Source organism: Amblyomma americanum, chromosome 2, assembly GCF_052857255.1.
Source record: "Amblyomma americanum isolate KBUSLIRL-KWMA chromosome 2, ASM5285725v1, whole genome shotgun sequence".
Classification (NCBI taxonomy): domain Eukaryota; kingdom Metazoa; phylum Arthropoda; class Arachnida; order Ixodida; family Ixodidae; genus Amblyomma; species Amblyomma americanum.
The window spans coordinates 146,178,111-146,194,865 of NC_135498.1; the positions used below are offsets into that span (position 1 = coordinate 146,178,111).

General features: G+C 45.8%; 1 long non-coding RNA gene across 2 annotated transcripts in view; it reads left to right on the forward strand.

Moving 5' to 3' along the window:
* The first annotated feature begins 4,886 nt into the window (after positions 1-4,886).
* Positions 4,887-16,755, forward strand: part of LOC144121869 (uncharacterized) — a 114,453-nt gene continuing 102,584 nt past the window's right edge. Inside the window, exons 1-2 of one of the 2 annotated variants that reach the window (XR_013312717.1) lie at positions 4,887-4,968; positions 8,343-8,526. This is a non-coding gene — a long non-coding RNA (uncharacterized LOC144121869). The remainder of the gene's footprint in view (positions 4,969-8,342; positions 8,527-16,755) is intronic. The other variant, XR_013312718.1, reaches the window with a different exon arrangement.

The following is a 16,755-nucleotide window of genomic DNA, read 5'->3' on the forward strand; positions in this document are numbered from 1 at the left end:
CTTGTGTTTTCAAGCGTGCAGCAACGGTCTCTAAGTGTTACCTTGAAGCGTTGTATGTTCGGGGCTGGAAGTGGTAATTTCTTATTTCAGCATCGCCAGGTACAGAGATAAAGTTTGACTCCCTCGAAGGGTAGGTCTCCAGTGATTCGAGCGCTGATGGAGACAGAAATAAAGAGGGAGAAGGAGAAAGCGGCTGACGGCCTATTTTACACATAGTTGAATACAAACCGGAGAAATCGTTTTTTAAAGGTGGTTGTTTGCTCAATTTATGTCACAGACCAGAAACAAACGAAACGATCTACATATGCTCTGCCAGTGTGCTCGTTAAAGAGGTAGAAAGAGAAAGCGGCTGACGGCCTATTTCACACATAGTTTTATAAACACGAGAGAAATCATTTTTTAAAGGTTGTTGTTTGCTCAATTTATGTCACAGACCAGAAACAAACGAAACCATCTCCATGCTCCGCCAGTGTGCTCGTTTTTTTGGAGCTCAGCGGTTAGCTCTGGACTGTCTCGTGGTGCGATGTCACGGATTTTCCTTTTTTTCGGCCCTTTGTGTAGCGCTGCAAACTTTGTACTTTTCTTAGTCTCGGGTTTTGAAAAATATACCAAATATTCTTGATAAAAATTTCAGCGATATTAAATGCCCGAAAGGATAGAGAAAAAATGTTCCGACCACCACTGACGAGAACAATAAAAATGGTTACTTGCTTCCGATTCATGCAGACCCGATATTCTACAGAGCACGGGGCGTCTCAGATCCCTTGTCAGTATTGGCAGGGGGGTTCTGAGGCCCCCGAAACCCCCGTGACTTATCCCACTGGGCCGACGGAGCGGTTTTGGAACTGGTTTCATTAAAAAACTTCCTTTCCTCTCTGCGCGACATCGTGCTTGGACTCTGAACATTTGCATTGGCTACCTTAGCCGAAATTTTTGCCCAATGATGCTGAACTTTGCGAACTAGTCTGCACCCACCAATCTTCCCGTTTTGAATGAATGAATGAATGAATGAATGAATGAATGAATGAATTTTATTCCCGTCATCATTGGGCCTCACGGTCAGGGCGCAGTAATTAGGAGGGGGTGCCTCCCAGTCAGTTCTCAGCCCTGGAGACCACTGTCTCCGCCTGACGGAAGAAGAGACTGCTGATCCGGGTGGTAGCTCCGGATCAGCTCTTCCCAGGTGGCAAGGTCGTGGATGCTTTGTGATTTAGCCCCAGGAGAATCCTGACACTCCCAAATCAAGTGATTTTGCGAAGTCATTTTGTGGCGGCTACTGCAGAACTCAGGCTCCCCATGGAGTGTCTTCATCGTGTAGTACAGAGTACGGAAAGAATCTGTTGACCTGAAGCCTCCTCCAGGCCCTGCACTCCTTTAGAGTGAGTGACCTATCCTGAAGAGAGAGTCTTCTGCTATCCAATCTAGGTGTTTCGGTTATTTCTTTATACGTTATGAGAGGACCTTTATTCCCACTCAGGGGCGCTTCCAGAGCAGATGGGATGTATAATTCTCGAGCGAGGCTGTGCGCAGCCTCAATACCAGGAATGCCCTCATGAGCAGGAACCCATATGAGGGAGACCTCTCTGCTTGAGCGGTATCTTAGTAATTTGAAGGCTTGACTAGAGACCACCCCCTTACAAACGTTGTGAACAGCTGCCTTACTGTCCGACAAGATGGTCTTGGCTTTTGTATTGACGCAAGCTAGGCAATAGACGCCTCCTCTGCCATTAACGCATTCCTAGTATTAATCGATGCTACAGTCAATCACCACCGGGCGGGCCCACAGGCTGCGTTGCAGAAGGCTATGTTACCCGGCGGCGGCGGGTCCCGTGCAAGATTGTTCATTATTGTTCGAGCTCGAAGCCTTCTCCTTTTTTTTTATCATGCTCTGGGTGCATGTTCTTAGGTATACTGGCAATTTTGAGACGCTTCTTTATGTCTAAGGTGATTAGCTCTGCAGTATACGGAGGTTTCCTCTCGGTCTCCCCTAGGTCACTGAGGATCTGCCTGTCTGCTCTTGAGGAGCAAAGCCTCCAAATTTTCGCTTATCTTACTGCCCTTGTGATCTCCTAACAGGTATTGTGGACTCCCATACCAAGTAGTTTCTCCGTTGAGGAGTTCGGTGGGTTGCTGAGAGCTCTTTTACATGCATTTCGTATTAACTTGTCTATTTTCTCCCCCTTTCGTGGTACGCTATCTCAGATTTGAAAGGCGCGCGCAGGACACGAAACCGAAAACGAGTTGTGGTAAACCTTTCAGTCCCTCCTTTATACCATCCCTTACGGCGCGGTTCAGGTAGTTCAGGTAGCGTTCAGGTAGGGTCCCTAGAAATACTTGCTAGTCTGTCGTTCGTGCGGAGCTCTCTACGGAACCGGTTGGCCGCGCCTCGGATGAATGCGCAGGGGGCGCTGCACACATTCGGAACTCTATCGGAACGTCGTGCCTGCAAGGGCGGTCGATCGTGCCGTGGCTGCGGAAGCGATGCGCGCTGCTTCTTGGTAGCGAGCACATAATACTGGTGTTTTTTGCCGAATCCATGAACGCTGACTGGCGTATGTGTGTTCATAAGGACGTGTCATCGCGTCATGTCTAGACAACGTGACAAGCGCCACATCTTGCCAGCTCAATGCTCCATGCATTGAGCATTTGTAGGCAAATGGTTTAACGCACCTGAGGGTCGGGTGCACGCTCAAACCGATACGAGAAGCTAGGAAAATGGACAGCCAGAGTGTTTCGCTTAAAGCCATGCCGAATATCACCAGCATGCACCTGAATCACAATTATTTTGAGAAAATGGGAGTTGCTCCAGCATTCCAGTTATTTGGTGATGATATGATTAGAGATCTTTTCATTTATCGCACTCAGGACGCTCTTATGACTTCGTGGAAGGCACTGAATCTTTTGTAAAAAGAATGAATAAGCTTATTAGTATAATGACTGCGCGTGTGCCAAAAGCAGCGTTATACCCGCAGTCACCAAAACTTTTTTTTAAACGTGTTCCTTGAACACTTCACAAAGTGGGAAATTCATGCAAAGGCCACAATGCAAAATTTGATAATGTTGGCTTACTGTATCCGTCTGACCCCTTGAAGAACATTATTATCACCGTCTTGAAGACAACTTCACCACTTATTTTAGTCTGAATAAGTTGCGCTAGAAGAGCATTGTTGACTTCGCTGATATTTTAACACATGTACATTTTCCGCCTCTGGTCTGTGTGAAACATGGACATGAAATTGTAGATGGCATAATCAATTTCTATATTCTCCTTCGCCCGCGCTTCTACATGAAGTAAATCAATGTTGAGAGGGCTGCAAAGAAAGAGCAGTCGAAGCTGTTAAAGATGAGAAGATGGCAGTATGTGGTGCAAACAAAAATGTGGGCAGCCTGAGTGCAAAGTGATGGAAATAAATGTGTTTAACAATGGTTTTATTTTGTGCTATACATAATTATAGTGATCCTTGGGTATCTTTTCCCTGATATTACGTGTGACCTACATAGCATGGGCTAATAATGCCATTTTACGAAGCACGGGATACGAAGAACTACTTACAATGCATGCTTGTGTTCATTATTTCTGTAACTCGGTTGCCTAAGCACTATAAGGAATGCGTTCCTGCAGTTTGCCTAAAGCACATGATTTACAGGATTCAGGTTCTCATCTTACATGTTTTAATTGTGTGTGCATAAGTTTCCAGTGTTCAGTCTTTCTAGCTTCAGAGTCCGTAGAAGTTGAGATCGGATCAATAGCATGAATGAAAATGCCGCTGTCAATAGCGCTCTTTTGCGCGCACACACGGTCATGTGGTGTAGAATCGTCGGTAATGTTCTTGATGCAAGTATATTTTTATTTAAATTCCTCAGAAGACGGTATATGATACGGCATGGCAGCAGTATTGAGAAAGGAGAATAGGGTGTAAAAATAAGTGGGCTCCTTTCGCCTTCGACTCTGGAGTACACGCACAAAATTTGTTCGCAAGAAAAAAAAAAGTAAATCGTTTGCGTCGCTACGCCGATGACTGAACTGCGCATTGAAAACCCGCGGCTAAGCTTAAATAAAAAACGAAATCAGTGCAATCGCATGCGTAAGTCACCTGAAAATAATAATAATAATGAAAACGCGCAGGGAATTCGTTTCGCGGGGCGAAACGCGCGCGTCTACCGCAGACGCCGTGGCTGGCATGGCACACCGGTTGCTCGCAGCGCCACCGCGACGGTCATTCATCAGCAGCATGGAGGAAAAAAAACTTCCTTCCTCCATGATCAGCAGCCCCGCCGCAGCCGGCGGACGGCAGACTAGCAAGTATTTCTAGGGGCCCTAGTTCAGGTACCCGCCGTGATGTGAGACCACGTGTGAGACAGATATTGCGGCATTTCCATTTAATAATAATAATAATTGTTTCTTTGGGGGGAAAGGAAATGGCGCAGTATCTGTCTCATATATCGTTGGACACCTGAACCGCGCCGTAAGGGAAGGGATAAAGGAGGTAGTGAAAGAAGAAAGGAAGAAGAGGTGCCGTAGTGGAGGGCTCCGGAATAATTTCGACCACCTGGGGATCTTTAACGTGCACTGACATCGCACAGCACACGGGCGCCTTACCGTTTTTACTCCATGAAAACGCAGCCGCCGCGGTCGGGTTCGAACCCGGGAACTCCGGATCAGTAGTCGAGCGCCTAACCACTGAGCCACCGCGGCGGGGCGCATTTCCATTTCCTAAAATCCAATTCCTAAAATCCAATTTTCATTTTCAAAACACAAATCTCCATCAAAAGATTAATATTAGTCGTAATAAATTTTTTACGCACAAGTCAGCGTAACAACATTATTATTTTTTGTCTTGAATAGCATACCAAGTATTTCACACTTGAAAGCGCCATGGTGCCGCTCGCATCCGTCGCATCCGCAGCCATCCAAATGCGCGCCAAGCCTGGCCAAGCGCACGTGTGTTGTGTTGTCGTTGCGGCAAGGTAAGTGATTATGTTTATTTTCGTCGTTAGCAGCTAGGCTGTGGGTGGTTCGGGGGTGGGGTTATAACATTCTAATAACATGCACTGTGGGTCTAGTTGGTCCATTCGCAGAGTTCTTTTTAGCGCACACAAAGACGACACAGCAAAGGACGAGGAAGGCAGGACAGTCCGTTGTCGTCCTGTGCCATCCTTGAAAGGTGTGCGCTAAAAAGAACTCTGTTACTACATTCCTTGCGAATGCGCAGTATTCAAAAGGAAGATATCGATGCATTTGCTTTCGTTCTGCACTATGCTGTCGGTTCTAGGTTTGGTTGTCGGGGATACCTTTGTTTTCAACGTAGCGTTCAACTGTGTCATGCATTGGGTAGAAACTTGTTAACGCACAATCCTGTGCCTTACGTTGCCTTGTAGTTGGTTTTAAGCAGATGCTATCGGCGTGCTCCGTGGCACCCTTCGCCACCCCTTGGAACCGTCACTGCGCGCATTCTAGCCTCCCCGAATTGACGTGTGTGTCTTGCAGTTTATTGAGGTGTGCGTGCCGTGCAGTTGTGAGTGCGTTTCCCGAAAAAGTGACGGCTGTGAGAGGCAAGTGGCAATACTAGTAATGCTGGTACATGTACGCCTCCGCTCCCTCAAAAAGAAATGACCTCTTTGTTTTCATAATTTTTGTGTTTCGGCATCTTGTGTTGACTGAATGACCAAACTCTAGCTTGGTGGTGAGGGCTATAGTGTCCTTTGATGGCATAGCGGAGCTCATAATATTGGCCACACATATCAGAAAATTTTTGCAAGTAATTGGAGCTTGGTGTCAGCCACTGAACTTTAAAATTTCACTCGATTTTAATGATGTGATCCCGCTCTAGTGGGTGCACGCTGTGTGTTTTGTAAGTAAATCGGCCTGTGGGCTGTTACTGATAAGGGTCGTTATCACTGGAAGGGGATTATATTCAAATCTTGCTTTCGAAGCTGAAGGACCAATATTCTATATATATAAATGAAACATTCACTGAGATTTTGACTATTGATGTAAAAGACCTCTGCAGTAATACATAGAACTGTTAGCAGTAAAGTTTTTCAGGCCTACTTAATGGTTGATATTACAGACTCCATGCCATTGCCTTCAGAAGCCGTTCAAGTTCATGTCTGTAGAACTAGAATGACTTAGAGTAAAATGTAAACGTCTTTACAGTCAACTGCCTCCACACTTTTCAATGCACAAAAAGCATTCTGCTTCCCTTCCATCAGATGAGTACAGGTGCCCCAAAAGTAATACGGAGCACGCGAGCTGTGGCAGAGCTGGGAAAAACTGCATGCTAGCGCGCTCTAACAGCAGATGCACGGCAAATAGCGAGGGTACGTCGGCACATCCGGCTGGCCCATCTCGATAACATGATGCTCGCGTTATCGCCGCCACGAGCTGCTACCATCAATGCCCGCCAGGGGCGCTTTCAATACCTCATGCAAGAGTTTGTTGTTCGTCCGGGCTGTGCAGAAAGTTGGCGTTCGGCAGCTTGCGCTTTTTGCTTTTCCCTGCCCCTGGCGGGCAGGGCGGGCAGGGATGATAGCAGCGCAGCTTCGCTCGTGACGGCGATAACGCGAGCATCAAGTTATCGAGATGGGTCAGCCGGATGTGCCACTGCCCCCTCGCTCCTTTACCCGCATCTGCTGATAGAGCGCGCTAGCATGCAGTTTTTTCCAGTTCGGCCACCGCTCGCGCGCTCCGTATTACTTTTGGGGCACCTGTACATGAAAGTTTTTCAGAACAGCCTTCATGAGTTTACCAAAAATGTGGGGCTTACAACGCCTAATGTGGTAGGAACACACCTATGCCGTATGTTGCATGTGACATCACTGTTTGCTTTGAAAGCAGCCTATTTTGCCTGTGCCTTTTGTTTGAAGAACAAGTTTGTTTTTCAGACAGTTGTAATTGAGGCCCCCAACTGCACTCGTTTGCATTTATTTTTGGCATTTATCATTGCAGTAAGTGAACGACATCTGGACAGAGCATCAATCTGAGGACCTGATGCTAGGTTTGCCATGCGACAGGAGTATCAGTGACTAGGCTCTCGGAACTTCAAAGAGTGCTAAATTGAATGGGCAGTTTAAGTAACTCATACCCCTGTCACACGGGACTTCTTCTCGGCCTTTGCCGTAAAGTTGTCTTAATGCACTAAAGGAGGAAAACCGAAAAGGAGCAGCGACGCTGCTACACGGCAAATCCAAAGGAGCTAGAACGCGGCCTCCGTGAATGCCAAAAGTCACCGCTGTGTGTGAAGTGGCGCTAGTAACATTATGAAATTAGAGCAGACGGTAGCACTTCAGCTAAGAGTGCTTTTGTTTATGTTAGAAAAAGTAGCTATCACGATAATAAATGAGCGTTCTGACGGTGAAACGGATATTTTGAAACAATGTTTTTTTTTTTTCATCGTTCTCGGTCCGACCACGGTAGGCGCACTTTTCCGTTCGGCTCCTCGTTGTGTTCGAGAAGCGTGCTTTGTTGCTTGTGTCTTTGTGCACATAAGCAAACTCAAAACACGCACACAACAAAGAGCAAACAAAGAAAAAACAGCAAAGCGAGATGCGCAAGCACGTGTGTGTCGATGCGGCTGCTGAAAAGCGTTCAAGTCCTTTCCTAGCAGCGTGGATGTCTTTAGTCATAGCCTCCTCTCTGGTTAAGTGCACTGTAACGCAAAATTAACCATTCAGTAAGATAAAGAAGATATTTTTTTACGGTTTCAAAACTAAAAATTGCGTCATTTTTTTATTCTTTAAGCTCGCTAGCTGGCGCTGCCGTCTGGGTTGCTCCTTTAAGCAACTTTAAGGCCGCTGACGGCCGCCTTTATGGCTACGGACTTTTATCGCAAAGGTCTCGACGCTTTGCCGTGTAGATGCGCGTCACGTGCCTTTTCGGAAAAGGACCTTAATTTCTAAGGCCTTACAAGTGCCCGTGTGACAGGGGTATTAAGCTGTTTGCATTGAGTAGCTAAACTGGCTTTTGGCTACTACATTGGTCGCCAAGGCAAGCTTATTCACTTTTGTGTTCGCCAAGGCAAGCTTATTCACTTTTGTTTGTCCTAGTGCTATTCATATTTTTTGGGGGAAGTTCATGTGGCTCTTGATGAACGTTGTAACAGGGTTGCTGTACAGGTTTTGAATTTGTGGCGGTGTGGTTGAATGATGTTTTTCCAAAATGCCAGTGGAGAGACAGTGCTCTCCGCTTAATACTGTCTTGCACTGAGCAGCGGTGCTGATTCGCTTGCTTCTGCCACTTTGTATGCGTTGCCTTGATCTTCTCTTCGTTACTCACTTAGGCGTTCCATCCTCACATGCAGAAGCAGGTCACGGCGGTTTTATACAATGTTCGTCTTCTACAGGCTCCTTAAGGAAGTGCATTCGGAGGCCTGGTGAGATCGAGCTTAGTACCAGCCGGCTGTTCATCTCTTGTTCATTCGAAAAGCCTCGTTTGTTGGCACCAGCATGACTGAGATTGTTCCCGTCACAACTGCTACATGTCATGTTTCAAAGGTAGGGTCTGAACGAAGCCCATTACATCTCCAGGTAAGCACAGCAACAGCTGATCACTGTCAAATGCGACTTCAAAGTAGTGTAACCATTTGTGACATTGTAACTAGCAAGAAAAAAACAACGAACTAGGGAAAAGGAAACTAACAGAACACACACTAGAAGTTGGGAAGAACAGTGTACTAGATTGGGCCCTGTTCAATGTACGGTTACTTGACACCAACTAGCTAAGTGTGTATTGATGAACTCTCCACTACAGTGACAGGTTTTCAATTCCTAGCCAACACCTTGAGTTTTAAGATACTTCAAACAAGCCCTGCATGCAGAGTATTGTTAAGCTCCCACAGGAAGACGAAGCAGCTTTGTGAGCGTTTTTTTTTTTGCCATTTGCTACATTTTTTTACTCTGCATAGGGTCTTTCATATCCTTTCTCAGTAGCTTTGCTGCAATTTTAGCTGCTTACGGTGTTGCAGAAGGTGGAGCTGGCTCGATGTCCAACAGTGAAGCACTGTTTAGTTTTTGCACTCTTTAAAAAATGTGTCCTGTGTTGCTCTTCCAAAACTCTGTGTCATAGGTACAGAAGACTCCTATTAACCAAGCCCAAATAGACCCCAAATTTTTTTTTTAAGAGCGGAAGTTCGTGTATATATGACCCTTGGCCACGGAGCAAGACTATATAGGAGGCGAAACTCCCGTCAGCACGAGCGAGCGCAGGCGACCAGATAAAATCACAATTGTATGCGCCGACGGGGTCGCATGCAGTGGCGGCTCCGTGCGGCGTGTCGTAGAAGCAGCATCGAAAAAAAAAAAAATGCAGCACCTGGGCAGGCTGCTTCGGCGCGCTCTCCGGCGGCGCGCACTCAAAGCAGACAACACGAGTGTTTGCTTCAGCGGGCATTCCGTGACGTAGTATTTCTACGCCCTTAATTCAAACAGCAACAGTTCTTGTTGTTGTCTGTGCTTAAATCGTAGCACCAGTTGCTCTTCGGGCTACCAGCGGTAAAGAAGCGCGTGAGAGTGCCCTCAATAGAAGTCAGGTGCGCGCGGCCGAACGGGAGCAACACGCTCAACCGGTTGCCTTGGCAACCGAAACAGGCGGTAGTTTCTTTCCAGGCCGCCAGCATGATAGTGGCGCTGCGGGCTTGTGACCTTTTCTGGTCGCCGCAGACAGCGGAGTTTCCACTCCTATATAGTCTTCCTCTGTGCCCTTGGCTAAATAAATAGCTTGTATATAGGACTTGGACTTTCAGTTTATATTTTTTGAAAATTTTGCGCATTTTTTCTGTAGTTTATTTCAGAACCCAGTTTTAATTTTTTTTCAGTGAATTTATTTTGTGCGGATGAAGAGCCGATTTTTTTCAGTGACATCATGTAGCATTCTTCTGTGGTTACAATTCACTTAGAGTACATTTGAGCCATTTTGTTGGTACCGGCATAGCTTTACCAGTATAGTCGGGCTCTACTTATAAGAATACTCAAGTGCCAAGAAGGTGTCATTTTTATAACCTAGTAATTGTTATTACTGGGTCTGCCAAAAAAAAAAGTCATGATAAAGGTTCAAAGATTTCATTCAACTGGAACTTGTTCACTAGCTCAGGGAAAAGCCATATTCTATCAGCTTCGCTTGCTTCATGCAAAGCTGACCGCCATATTTCTCGAAAACGTAGAGTTACTCCATGTGGTCAAGTGGAAGGTCTTTCGAGAAAAGAAGTTGAGGGACTGAATTATCCGCAGAGCCTCCTGTGAAGACACAACTTGGAGAGACTGATCTGTAGTGTCGTCAGTGTCACCACTATCGTTCTTGCCTGCCGCTTGCATGTATGCCACGATTGCCTCGTCGGTGAGGCGCTCAGATGTTTCTACTGCATCATCAGCATGCAGAAACTCATCCATTCTTGATATGTCGCCGTTGTACGCAGACCACAGTTCCAGCATCATCACTTCCCTCGGAGCTTGGCAAACATTACTTGCAGCAGCAATGCGAGCTCAAATGAAGCCTGCCTCCCTGAAGCAGTCCTTCACCATTGAAGCACTGCCTTCGAACCATGCTCTGAGGATGAATTGAACTGCTATCAGCAGGGTTATGTTCAAGCCAGGTTGCTCACCAGTTCTCATAGCCATTTACATGGAAAGCATTAACCTGTTCAGGACGCGGTGGCTGTGTGGCACCTTGAAATTGGCGATTACGCCAGCATCCATAGGCTGCAAATCTGAAGTGGTGTAAAGGGGAAGAAGACTCCCAAACTTGAAAGCTCTAGCACGCAATAATGCACACTGCAGTTATCAAGCACCAGTGCGGCCTTCCTCTTTTGTCGTTCAATGCGCTTATTGAATTCTGTACTCCAGTTGTGAAAAAGCAGTCATGTCATCCACACCTTACCATTGTGGCGGTAGCGTACAGTTGTTCTGGCGGTATCTTGAAAGCTGCGGCAATGCTTAAAGTTTCCTATGACAAATGCTGTGCATTTATTGCTTCCATCCCTACTTGCACTCAAAAGCATAGTCACAGGCAACTTTATGTTCTTGCCATTCATACATGGGTTCTCCTTTAGCGCATGAGTTCTGGAGGGGGGCACTTAAAAAAAAAAGTCTTGTTTCATCACCATTGTGTATGCAGTTGATGACCGATTTTTTGGAGACCCAAGGGTCCTCAAAAATTTCGAAAAATTCAGGCAGTCCGAATAAACATGTGCCCCCAAGAAACTCCCTTTATTGTTGTTTATTGGGTCAGTGGCCGGAAGACTTGCCTACGCTTTTCTGCGCCATGTTTCGCTTTCGTGTGAGCAGGTCCTCCTGAATTTTGCTGAGAGTTATGGTGTCACCATAGGCTGGCGAAGAAGTTGCAACCGCTCGCATCAAGTCTGCTCACAGTTTCTGTGAAGCCGCACTCTTTCTACGTGCTTTGCTGCTGTCTCTTTGCGTATTCGGGACAAAAGGACTGTGCACATAAGAACAGACAAATTGCGTGCATGAAAATAAAACATGAGCAGTATTACATACCTTTTTAGTACAGAGCAGGAAGCACATGCTCAACGCAGATAGCACAAGCTATCTGGGTTTAGTGTTTCGATGAAGGCGAAACACAAAGGTGCCCCTGTGCTGTGCGATGTCAGTGCATGTCAAAGCTCCCCAGGTGGTTGAAATTATTTCGTAGACCTCCACTATGGCACCTCTTTCCTCCTTTCTTATTTCACTCCCTCCTTTTTCCATTCTCTTGCGGCCACCAACGGCTTAGCCACAGGTGTCCTCAGCCTTAAAGATGTAGTAGGCTGGTGTGGTTCAGGTGACTTCCGTGATCTGAGACAGATACTGCGCCATTTCTTTTCCCTAAAATCCAATTTTCATTTTACATTGCTCTCGGATCTCATGCCTTTTCTGGCATGCTGGTACGGTACTAATTCTAGAAGCCCCAGTTAGTTTCCTGAAACGATGAGCTACAATCGCAGGTGCATTGCAGTTTGTGACATTTAGCCGAAGTGGGGATGCGGCGCCGCTATCAAAAGTGACGCACTTTGCTGAGCACTTTGCTGAGCACGAGGCGCACAAGAAGGAAAAGCTGGCAAGTTCGCTTCAGGTAGAGCGAACTGGAAAAATACTATCTAGCGACAGTTATTTGTTCGAATGCGTTTTTGACTAAATAAAGCATTGAACAAATTCCTAAATTGTAGCCAACACTATGGTTTTTTTTTCTCTCATAACAAACATATTGGACATTGTTTTAATTGATTTTTTTTACATCAAACAAGAGAGGACATGGGGTAAGTGCAACATATATTCAAGTCAAGTCAAGAAGTCTTTATTGAGTAACACAAACAAAATGTATACACAGATATTCGGACCGATAGCCAATGAGGCTAGTAAGCGGTCCAATACAAAATAACATATGTTAATTGTTGTTTTAAGTTTCAGATATGTTTTCTTCTTTAGCTAGCTTAAGGTCGATAGCTTTATTGAGGGACTTCGTAAAAATAATGAAGCCTAGTAAAAAGGAAGAACTTCACTATGTTGTTCGTCAGTTCGTCCGGTGTCCCTGACACCCTACACTTCACACATTCTGCATGATGTGAAGAACTTCAAACATACTGTCTCATTGAAACTTGTTTCAATTGAGCAACATTGTAAACACATTTTATAACACTTCCACAAATGTAAATAGCTGTACTGAAGGACAGGCCTTCTTGATAGCAATCATCTGTAAAAGAGGGGAGACCCTCATCCGCATCTTCAGCAGAAGTTAAAAGCTGCTCGAAACATTCCTGACACTTCGTAACCATCACCCTCTTTAGAGCCACATACCCAGCCAGGTAATACTATATGTTAACCTAGATGTCACTGGTCACTGTAGGCTGACGTGGTCCCCAAATTCGGTCTTATTAAGGGCACTTGAAGCCTCATCAAGCTTTCCCTTATTAGTTGGTGTTTCTACATCGTTAATGGATCCACTTCGACTAAGGACATGAGAGCACCTCTGGTAGTTTCCTGTGTCCCTAGCTTTCACCTGTTATAAAAACTTAACAGCTATCTACTGTTAAGAATTGAGACGACGTAGGAAGATCATCACACCGAACAAATTTGTGCTCTTTGTAGCCACTCTTGCAGTCGTGTACAAAATAGTTACTCTGTCGTCTGCTCCTTGTGCATCCTCAAGGCAGCATTTGTTCTAAAAAGCAGCGCAAAATGCGCTCACCATGCATGCAGTTGAGGTTCCAAGCATGTGCAGTCGCCTACTGGTTTTTCGGACTTCAAGGGGACGGGAAAATGTCTGAATTAAAGAACAGTCCAAAAAAATTGTGAAATGAAAAAATTAACCTTATATCATGTGAACAAATCGCGCCTGCGTGATACGACATCCGCTTGTATTTGCGCTTGCATTTGCGCAAGCAATCACGCCCTGATCCATAGGCTGCAGCGCACTAGTAGTGTTCGGGGGCAAAAATTCCAGCCAGATGGTCTGAAGGTTGTTTACAGTGCCACGTGCTGCACAATTGTCAACAAAAATCACCACTCGGCCTTGCTGGGACCGGAACATCCTGTCCAAGCGGCGTACGTAATCCTTGAAGAAGGGCTGGGTAATCCATGCTTTTGAGTTACTCATATGCCATGCTGGCAAGTTTCTGGCGCCCTTGAAACATCTATGATTTGGAGACATTCCAATTACAAGGAGTGGGAGTTTCTCGTTACCAGTCGCGTTCGGCCCGACCATAACAGTAATTCTTTCTTTGCTGTGCCGCCTTCCGGAACATGGGTCACCCGAGAAACACAGCGAACGATCCGGCTACATCTTTTAGAATAGGCCTGTTTCATCGCAATTAAAGATGTCCTCAGGGCTGTAGCTTCACAGCACAAAGATTAATTTCTTGGAGCGGTATTCTGCCACTATTCTGTGGTTGATGGCTCCACTTTTCCCACACATCTTCTCGAAGGATATTCCGTGTCTCTTCTTAAAGCCGCGGAGCCATCCATCAGTGAACTTGAAGTTCTTAATGTTCATCTGGGTAGCGAGAGTCTCGGCCTTCTGTTTGAGCGTGTCGCCGGAAACTTGAAAGTTCTTTGCCAGGACCCCTTTCAGCCACAGTTTAAGCACGTCTTCCAGCTCTTTATAATCGCCCTTGCGGTCGTTTTTTTTTTTATCCTTTGAGTGTGAATTCTCTAAGGCAGATCATTTATTCGTCTTGTTTCGAATGTAGTCCGAAACTGTTTGCTTGGAAAGCTGGAACTTCACGACATCCGCTTGCGCCTGTCCTTTCTCCAAAATTTCATTATCGCACGTTTCCATTTCAGCGACATGGTGTTGTAATTTTCGCGTTTCGTCTTTGCGATGTTCGGCGGAGGGGCGCAAGGCAAATCCATAGTGTCAAAAACACTCCACAAAATTTCTTTTCGGAAAGGTGTGAACACCCTGGGTGACAGGTACGCAACACAGAAGCGGTGGCAGTCACCGTTGGCGGTGGCAAAGACCGAGTATAGAAGCTAGAAGGTTTTCCTAGGATCGCAACTGGGCTGGCGCAGCTGAAATGTCTTGCTATCCGCAGGGCAGATGGTGCTACTGCCCGCTGGCGTGTGACGGGCACAACAAGCCCCTGTGGGGGTAGTGCTCTCTGGTTCAGTCGGTTGATCGTGTATAGGCTGTTGTCACTGCTCTGAAAGGGCGTTTAAATTGTTAAAGACAGTGCAAACTCTGTCATAGGCTCTCTTGTCATCTAGATTCGACTTGGACCAGCTGTAACGCTGGCAGCATGCCACCGCAGGAGCGGATGCAAGTGTTATGTTGGGCACAACCTATTGCGGCGTAAAGATGCGTAAAAACACGTCTCGCACATGGTACCAAGACGAGAAAAGGAAGCGGGACAAATTGCAGGGTGGAGCGTCTTCATTACACAAGGTTTCATGGCAACAGTGCAGTAATGTCTTTCCTTGAGCCTTGTGCAAAGTGCGAGGCCACTGACAGTGCCTCATTTTCAGTAGCTTTTTCTTTTCTCGCTGCGCGCCGCACTTTCTGTTTACTGCCTTTACGAAGAAATGCATCCTTGTCAAGGCGTAAAACTTGATAACTTCTATCGTAATTCGATGTCCATGCTCTCCGCAGCCCACACCTTGAAGCTGATGTTACTCAAAAAAGTGCAGGAAGCTCTATCTGCATGTACCTTATTGCGGCTTAAAAACACGGTAAATGCATCCTCAAGCATTGCTATGAGCCGTTCAACTGGCCTTGGTGCGTAAACTAAGCCTCCATGGTCAAAATTTCGAGTAAGCGAGGCATTATTGTTTGACTCTGCTTGCAGAGGCAAAGTGCTAAAACGTGTTGCACATTCAGGGCTAGGAAGTCTTTTAAGGATTTTTCTGACAACATAGCCAGCTGTAGAAAAAATTTGTTGGCTGTCACATTTTTTGTCGACATAGCCCTGATGATCGCTCAGACTGCTGTGCTCCTCGAGCACCTCTACAAGCAGAAGCCAAGTTTCCACCATCCAGTAAATTATCCCCAATTTCAGTCATTTGTGCATTTTTTTCTTTGGGGACATCAGATGGTTGCAAGAGGGTAGTCACTACTTCTGCAGGTACGTTTGCTCCTTTTGGTGGCTTTGCGAGGCTGTAGAAAGCCAGGTTGTTGACAATTATCAAAAACTGCCGCACAGTTGGCTTTTCATTGCAACAGAAGCACCGGTGCACAATCCCTAATACATTCTCCATGCTGTCTTGGCTTAGGTTTGTGATCAACAAGTACTTTTATTCTAGGGATGTCGTAAAGTATTTTGCAAGCAACAGTGTGCTTTGCAGCGTTACATGGAGTCCAAGGGCAGTTCCTGCACTTAAAAGCCGCCACCCATGCTGTGCAGCATATTCCTCCCATTCTTTGGGAAAAACATTGAACTCATTCAAAACTGTGCACTTCTTGAATCAACACGAAGGCCTTTTGATGGGATTCTAGACATTATAAAAATTAGTCTTTCTATTTGTTTTACAAACCGCTAAACCGGATGCTTGGGCAGGTTGGTACGACATTTTCTTGAAGAACAGTGCGAACTCGGACACGGACAAAAGGAAGACACACAGACGGGCGCCGACTTGCAACTGAAATTTTATTGCTTGGAGCGTGGAAATAAATAGGTGGCCACCAAACAACAAAAAGAACAACATGCACATTCATTCATGACACCGAAGAAGCCATTGCTATGTCACTTGCGTGTGGCTAAAAAGTCCAATTCTTTAGATGAAATTGCCAAAGAGAGGCTGCTAATGTATGTGTCTACTGACCTGGCGAGTTTTTTCGGCTTCGATGATTTCACGAGTTAGCAGAATCTTGTGCTTGCTTGTCACCTTGGTCTTCTTGAAGTCCGGGCGGCAATTTTTCCTGTCACAATCTCTACAATGAATGCCTAGATGCCCTTTCACGGTGTTATACATGTTGTTGTTGTGTTCTTAGAGGCGTTCGTTAAGGCATCTGCCCGTCTGGCCAATATATTGTTTGCCGCATGATAGTGGGATGACATAGACAACACCTTCTTGGCAAGCTACGAAACGGTTCTCGGGATTAATGGTACATTCTTTCGCGACATATAGTGAATGAACTTTTTTACAAATCTTACCTAGCTTATCGGGAGCCGAGAAAACAACTCTTAACTTTTGCATGCTTACCAATTTTTTTCAGCCTGTGTGTGAAACGGTGAATGTAGGGGACCATGGTGGTCTTTTCTTTTTCCTTGTTAACGGGATTAGGTGGTTTTTCTTTTTCAATCAAACTTCGAAGGGTGGATTCCGACATAG